We start from the raw sequence: 7,397 nt of genomic DNA on the forward strand, positions 1-7,397 counted from the left end.
ATATAATATAATTTATATTGATATAATATTATATTTATATGATGTAAATGATATTGATTTTATTGGGACCCATGTTCTCTACCCTTGAACCCACAAACTCACCAAAGCCAAAGGCAAAGGATAAAGGCAAACTCGTACTGTCGTAAATACAATTAGTGTTTATTTACCAAAATTTTAAAAGTGAAACGGCACGAGTGTCTGTGTCACAGGCACTTGAAGCGTTTCAACTGTAAACACACGCCGCCGCCATTGCGTGCACACTGACACATAAATATATAGCAGGTGAGAAAGCGCGACTGCGCACCGGATGTTGACAAACTTTCGCCGCCTTTAACTATGGGCGAAAGTTCGTTACCATCCGTGCGCAGTGCTAGCAAACGCGAGAATTTCGTCAGTCTTTGTGTGATTTCGCGTGACACAGCTCGGTTACGAACAGAGACATTGTTTTTATAACAAGTGAACACTGTTCTTGAAGGAGAAACAAAGATGGAAGCTGTTGGATGTGTATTTGTGTTGAAATCGTGAGAAATGCAGCGAGCGTCGAGCGAATTTTTGGGATCGCGCTTTCTCACCTGCTAGTATATATTTATGTGTCAGTGTGCGCGCAATGGCGGCGGCGAGTGTTTACAGTTGAAACGCTTCAAGTGCCTGTGGTCTGTGTCAGTGTGTCAATGAGTGTGAGGAAGAATTAAAACTAAGTAATAATACTAATATACTAATAGTATTAATAATAAGTCGACCTCTACTCTAGTCTAGTCGAATCTAAGCCTTGGTCCAAAGTTCAGGAGAAGAAAAACAACCGCTAGTACAACGTTTGCATTAGACTGACTAGTTATTAGCCTACTGTACTGACACTGACAGTACTGTCTACTGACATTATTAATATTAATATTATTTTCAAAAAACCCATGCAAATAGTGACATACCTAGTGTTGTATATATTCTGCTCGACGTTGCTACTATTACTGCAGATATTTATCCATTTGGGATCCAAGTACGAATAAGTTGATTGAGTTCAGCACACTCAGCTAAAACAAACTTACTCTTACTCTTAGTTTTAGTTGAGTGCCATTGGTTCAGCACACTTCAGCAGCTGTGAGAATCGTTCAGTATTACTTCGGATACACTAAATTCATGTTCACCAGCAAAAACTGAAACAGCGCCACCCACCGCCAAACGCCCGTGAACGCCCACGGACGGATGTCAGATACCGCTAGTACACACGCAGTTGTCATATATACCAGCAGGCCGTCCATGCGTAATACTAAATAGCCATTATTTATCATTGATATGTTTTAGTCCACACGTACTGTACAGAAAGTCCTCGAGTTACATGCATCCGAACTTACGAACGTTACTCTACATCCTTTATATTCGTACTCTAAACCAAAGGCACTTGGGGCAGTCAGTAAAAACTGAAAATAATATTCATGAACGCAAATGTCACATGGCGACACAGCACACTCGCAGCGGCGAGTGCGGGAGCGTTCGGCGTTAGTTTTTACATTGGTTTTTATGAAGGAAAGTAGATATACAGTGACGCAACAGTGGAGGAGAGGTACGATAGTTGGGCCTATTTGTGAATGTGCGTTCATATTATTTTCAGTTTTTACTGACTGTCCCGAGTGCCTGTGCTCTAAACACGTACGCGACTTGCGAAATGCGACCACTGGCCTACCAGACCATACATATATACGAACACACGTGTGTTTGTAGATATATATATATATATATATATCAGGAGTAGATAATAGGGTATTATCTACTCCTGATATATATATAACTATGGCCAGACCTTCCGAGTTTCGTCGTGAACCGGGTTATCTAGCGGTTAAAAAGATAAACGCGCGATTCTAGAAATGTTTGCGCTGTCGTCACAACGAATCGCAAATATTTGAGAGTGAGCGGGCTGCTAGCAAAAACTGTCTATGATATGTATTATGTATAGACCGTAACAGCGTCCACGGAGAGTCAGTATATAATAATATCAGGAGTAAGATAATATAGATATATAATATCCTATATTATCTTACTCCTGATAATATAGCTGCTAAATGTATTTTGAAGAAAAAGTAAAAAGTGCAATAATAAATCAACTACGAGTAAATAACTTTCAATGAAACATGACAAATAATAGAAAAAACTATCCTTTCAGCGAAATCTTATTGTGCATTTGCTTTTTGCTGTCAGGCATGTGCTCTGATAAAATCACCGTAACGAACAGACATCAGCCGAAAATGAGCACTATTTATATGTAAACATTTTAGCTGAGAATTAGACAAGAGAAACGCGGACGGGTTAGACAAAAAGAGGTTTTTATCGAGAAGGGAGCTTTATCGGAAAGTCGGGAACAGTCGAATAACATGTTGGATAGACCGTAACTATGAAGCAATTAATCAATATGACATTTTATTAGACCAACGTGATGGGTTTATGTTAAAAGCTTTTTTTATTTTGGAGAACAGCAAACTTAATTTGCAACAACACACAAATAATCACATAACTTGCCTCTGCTTTGACAAGGTAAGCGCATTTCCCTTAGCATTTATCCAGTTTCAGGACCTTGGCCTGATCAGGTCAAGCAGGTGCACGCCAAGTGGGCATAAAATCAACATATCTTCAAACAACTCGGATTAAACTGTAACACTCTGCGAATGAGTCTGTTAATGAAATATAACCATTTTTCACTGTCACACGAATTTTTATGAAATCAGCATGCAACTTTCCATGAACAGAAAACTGATGCAGCGAAACTGATTGAAATTGTACATTTTGAAAACTGTTATTTTTAGACTTGTGATTTTGCATTAGGATCAGTGTTGTTTTCCTACTATGACGTACATCCCTCCCAAATCATGGATAACATCAAAAGTGGGATTAATTTAGAGGTTAGTAACACTATCCTGTGTGAATTAATAGACACACCGGATCATGCAACTTGAGATAATAGTAATGCGACGGAAACAAAATATGATGCTGCACGTAAAAATTTTTTGGTATCAACTTTTAATCAAATTGCTAATGCAGGAGTACTTGCAAAAAACGTTATACTTGCAAATTAACAAACGCTATACTGTGACGTCAAACGTCTATTCAATACATGTGCGATACTTGACCGTTTCTTGGAGCTACTTGCAAAATTACTACAGTATTGTTACCGAAATGGGAAAAGTAGTGTTTCCAATGGACAAAGCTAAACATACATCACTCACTAAAACTATAAAAATACGTATACTAACTAAATTAACACATTTGTATACATAAATTCCTGCTAACAGTGATATATATTTGCAACAACTCAGAGTAATATTAATATTGGATATGGAAGATAGTTATATTAGGGAACCTTTTTGTTGGATGTATTAGTAGTCGTACATATAGCTGGACACATATCGTCAGGAGTAAGATAATATATATATCTATATTATCTTACTCCTGATATCGTGACACAAGAAGCTGTATATATTACTATACGAGGTATAAGGTATTATGGCGTTATACAGTATATGCATCATATAGATGACAAATGATATAACAGATGATAAACTAAACTATAAAATCATTAACCCAAGGCAGTTTCAATTAAAATCGAATAAGGACATGTCTGTTTAACTAATCAGCTAAGCAATTCATAATTGGATTATGCCTATATTACGAGCTCTCACGACAGCCACACCTCAGAGATCACAATGGCAATAGTGAACCAACTTGGAAGTTATCGCTAGAAGAAACTGATTCACCTACGATACATATAATAATGACAAATGTCATTATGATGTCCCAATGTCCCAATTTGTCATTATTAACCCCTGATAACATGCATGCATGCATATATATGTATGTATAACAACAATGTATCTGGGCTCATTGGGCAAGCTATTATACGATGCGCTTGTTACATTTCAAAACCAATTTGAATTACATAGGGGCAATCTTCATTTAGCTGCCAACTTGGTATATCATCTTTTAAATCACAGTGTAACGATCGTGCATACCATAAATGTCCCCCAGATATCAAACAGTGTGACATTTTAGGAGATACGGAAATATCTTCAAACACATAACACTAGTGAATCGACCTATGGAATCGACCCATATCATTCTATACGGGAATTTCAATGAATATCGTTTCATGTATTCTTCTAAAACTCAACTTCTACAAAGGAAGACGCTGGCTCAACATTATGCGCAAACTTCGGAAAGCGAATTAATGGTTTCACCATAAAATTATCCCAATAGCAAAACGTAACCAACGCATGACCTAAATGCCATTCAATTTGTACATAGGCAATCTACTACCTTTGATTATATACCTTTTCCGGTATGTTAAACAATACTAAGTGCCAATTCCTTCTTTGCTCAATACTATAACTAACGTTCATAGTTTAGCCCGAAAAATAAAAAAAAACGTGGAACGGGGCCCCCTTACTCAAGAAAACATTCCGATGGACCAATACGTCAAGCTACTGCACGGATAAACTACACTTTTCATAAAACGCGTACTGGATTTATTTATTGACCTCTATCGCAGTACGACGACATCCATAGCGTTCGTACCAATCTGCAATTCTATCAGTATAGAGGGACTTTAACAACGTTATAGCCTATGCGGATTGCCTATACAAGTGGGTTTAATTGATAATAGTGACACAAGTCCTTAAAAAAGCACCTTACAGCAAAACGAAATAAACTTGGACATTTGACTCGAACACACATAATGATAGCGGGTACCTCAAATATCTAATCACAATTAACATAAGACGACACAAAAATCCATGGATATCATATAAGACACAGCAAACCTGAACGTAAGCACGAACTGCTATATATAACTAAAAAAAGAGTAGTGGGTTATACTTTGTTACACGTATACGTACACGTTTTTACATAAGCGATATATACTACCGTTAACTGAAAATATTTAGTGAATTTAAAGACCATATTAAATTGCAATTCTCGATAATCAATCTTATTTTACATAGCATTTTTCTCTAATAGCACATTTCAAGTAAAAATACTTGAGAATTATCAGTATTGTAAACGTTAATTAAAGGTGGCCATTATTGAATGTTTGCTGCAAAATTTCAAGATTCAACATTCACTAGAAACAATGTTTTATAAACTTTTGATAATCACATTCTTACAATGCCAGTGCCGTCACTAAATGCTCATCCACTAACGAATTTGCGCTACACAACTTTCCAACCGCATGCTACAGACCAAGAACGTTTATTTATTAATTTAGGAGAAGGCTTTAAACATCTTATATTTTCCAGTTTTAATTAGATTACGCACGTATTTAGCATTCAGTTAACAGTATAGGTACGTATATACATGTAATTACATTTTTGTAATTATAGCTCTGTCCAAAACATGCAAAATAAACATTCAAATGCGCAAATTCGTCAGTGGGATAGAACAGTCGCACGGTGCATTGGCAGCACCAACAATAGCTGATATTACGTATATTAAAAATAGCCAATGGTTGATAATAGAATTCGTGTAGGAATTTACTAATTTTATGTTATTAATATCATAATATGCTGTGAAATTCAGAGTATGTTCTACACTGCTGCTTCTAGTATACATAATGTCCAGCATATTGTCTACCTCACTGCTGCTGTGTTACTTAGTGTCTGCAATGTTAAATTTGACAACGGCAGTGCGCCACTGTGCCTCTTATGTATAAGCGAAGACAAAGTTCTGTGTCTATTTACCGCACTATTGTAAGACACTCATGAGTCACATGACTAGGCCATCTTCACCACCATGACCTAAGCCATGGCTAGCGGCTACCAACTCTTACTGAACATACAGGGTACCGAGAGGGCAAAGAAAAATATATCAATAGAACGAATCCGGTGCAAAAAGTACATTTTGATTACAGTTAGAATCGCAACACAGTACACGTGCACCCACCAATATGAGGTGACCAGTGGCAGGAGTGAGGTGAGCAGTGTGTTAGCAAGAGACCCATCTACCCGTCCTTTGGATGGCATATTCTTGGATGAGCCGGATGAAATTTGACCTTGTATAACTGACAACAATGCTTATAAGAATATAAAATCATATCAGATTCCTGTCTTTTTGGCATTTCAGACTAAATTTCCTCCATTTTAAGGTAAGGCCCTCCCCCCCAGGGCACTTCGTGCCTGCAGCATCAGGCTTCGCTCAGATGGTGAGACTGACTCACTGATTTTTTCCCCTGGCTGACACCCTGGAGGTGAGTGAGTGGGTATGACAAATTGACAATACTATGAAGGTACGTGTACATGTCGCTGCACATATGGAGTGAGGTATTCCTCCTATAGTGTGAAAATACTCTGCAGGTACAAGATTATGCACATGGTTGAGTACTACTCTCAGAAACGATCAAACCACGACACTCTGCAGCCAAGGACCCAGACTTCTGCATATATAGAGTCAGGTACACATAGAGAGACAGATATATAGAGCACATAAGAGTCAGAATTTATTAAAGCCAAGACAGTACTCCCTTACTCCTAAGTGGATAAACCTCACAACCAAAAGCCTACATACACCTACTGTGAGCATACTGGCAGTATGCAAACATCATGAAATGTTCTTATTGAGCCAGAAATGTGCTCCGAAGTTGAATGTCGGATGGGGTTTCAGCATACAGATACACATAGAGTGATGCAACTGAGAATGCTAACAGTAGGCCTACACTGACGCAAACAGTTCCTGGAAAGAAAACAATATAATATTTGTTTGCCACTTGCATAAGTAACGTAGATAACATTTGATTTAAACAAATTTCACAATTTTGTACTGAACAAACATCGAATAATGAATTATAACTTGTTCTATCATAGAAAAGAACTGTTAATAAAAACTGTGATCGCTTGGCTATGTCCCCTATGTGTAAACATTGTGTAAACATTGAAAGTACTAGTTTCGTAGGACTGTTTAGGTTTGCTGAAGAAAAGCAATACAAATGAGTTGCAGTGAATTTCTGCAACATAGACGAGCCCACAGTAGGTATATCTATGCATTTTGCTGCGAGAACATGCCATTTTGACCTTTGTGGAAATACATTGCTGGCTGCAATTTGGATTTAGGGGGCCACTGTAAGAATATCACAATGGCCTACACTACAGCTATGACCCTTGGTTATATGGAACCGGAATTTGTAGATTTCATTACCTATACACTTCTAGTTTTACCTACAGTGGGGCAAACCGCTACATAGGCAGATATAACCAAGTGCCTAACACTAACAAGTGCCGCATAGCGACAGCGCTCATCTAACGTCTACTGCGGTGACTCTGTGGTGGAGTGGAGGGATTCTAGTAAACCCTGTTAGTCCCAAATGTGTTCACATACACGCCGAAACAGTGGAATGCACAGGGATGGTATCAGGAACCTTCTTAAAA

At 37.8% G+C, this 7,397-nt stretch overlaps 1 protein-coding gene across 3 annotated transcripts in view; it reads right to left on the minus strand.

Moving 5' to 3' along the window:
* Positions 1-1,062, minus strand: part of LOC106814773 (phosphatidate phosphatase LPIN3-like) — a 24,845-nt gene extending 23,783 nt beyond the window's left edge. For all 3 annotated transcript variants that reach the window (XM_014819125.1, XM_014819124.1, XM_014819123.1), the window contains exon 1: positions 927-1,062. The gene's annotated coding sequence lies outside the window, so the exon portion shown is untranslated. The remainder of the gene's footprint in view (positions 1-926) is intronic.
* Between the last annotated feature and the right edge of the window lie 6,335 nt (positions 1,063-7,397).

The sequence above is a fragment of the Priapulus caudatus genome, unplaced genomic scaffold (genome assembly GCF_000485595.1).
Source record: "Priapulus caudatus unplaced genomic scaffold, Priapulus_caudatus-5.0.1 Scaffold976, whole genome shotgun sequence".
In the NCBI taxonomy this organism is placed as follows: domain Eukaryota; kingdom Metazoa; phylum Priapulida; class Priapulimorpha; order Priapulimorphida; family Priapulidae; genus Priapulus; species Priapulus caudatus.